Below are 1,169 nucleotides of genomic sequence, written 5' to 3'. Positions count from 1 at the left end.
AACCAGGACAGTTTGTTTTACCTCGGGTGAAAATCGCTGCTTCTGGACCCGAGAGATAAAGATTAAAAACTGCAGCAGTTACTTCGTTTACGAGCTGAAGCCGGTGCCAGGATGTGATGCTGCTTATTGCACAGGTACATTGCTGTTTATAAATGACCCAGGAGGGTGGCTCTGGATGTGCCAGATCACTCACTGAAATAACAATGTTCCGCCTGCTCCTCATTGCTGCAAGAACCACAAGGAATAATGACCGGAAAAATAAATTAAACTTTTTAGCAGAACTATAGGGAACCGAATCAGACTCTGTTTCCATCACGGTCAATAAACAGCCCACCGCTTGATAAAGTCATAGGTTTTAGTGAGTGCGACAGGGGTAGAGAGGAGGGAAGAGGGAGATTGGTTTATGGAGGGATTAACGATGCTTAAATCCCAGGCAGCTGAACACACGCTTGTCAATGTTGGGGATCTGGAATTGGTGGAGTAGAGAGTAATTTGATGGTTGAGGGCCTCGTAGGAATATTATTGAGATGCGGTGTTGCGGCTGTGGTAGTGAACTGTGGACCATGTTCTTGGGGGTGCATGACCATCAAGAATTTCGGCACCAAAATAAGGGCCCGAATTTTCTGGTCTCAGAACCGTGTAACTTTGGGTGCAAATGGGGAAATGTGCGGGGACCCAGTGGAATTTCCGAAGCACACTCATGCCCGTGAGGATTAAAGTTATGATCGGCTGCTACCCGTTGCTGGGACTCTACGCAAAACTCTCTGGTAAAATCCAATAGAATATTCCATCTTCGGCAGGCGGGCGGCCTCGCTCCCGGGAGATACCCCAAAAAAATTCACTGGGGAAGCCCCTGGAAGTCCCCAGGTGAAGGCTGCACGGAAATTGCACAGGAAGTTTGAAATTACGCTGGACAATTAGCCAGCACCAGGAACAATCCTATTATCCGATTTAAGTTGAGGAGTTTGGATCGTTTTGACTCACGTAGTTGAATAATTACCCAGGAAAGATGCTCTTTTCTCGTAGCACTGACCCCCGCGCTGGACGCCTCCTCTTCCACCCTGACCCCGGATGCACTGTGATAAACTACTGACCACTGGATCACCTCCCCAAACCCCAACAGCACTCCCCCGACCATCTCCGCAGGCTCTGACTACCTTCCAAGCCTG

The sequence above is a fragment of the Cetorhinus maximus genome, unplaced genomic scaffold, assembly GCF_964194155.1.
Source record: "Cetorhinus maximus unplaced genomic scaffold, sCetMax3.hap1.1 HAP1_SCAFFOLD_52, whole genome shotgun sequence".
Classification (NCBI taxonomy): Eukaryota; Metazoa; Chordata; class Chondrichthyes; order Lamniformes; family Cetorhinidae; genus Cetorhinus; species Cetorhinus maximus.
Note: the sequence above shows the minus strand (reverse complement) of the source record.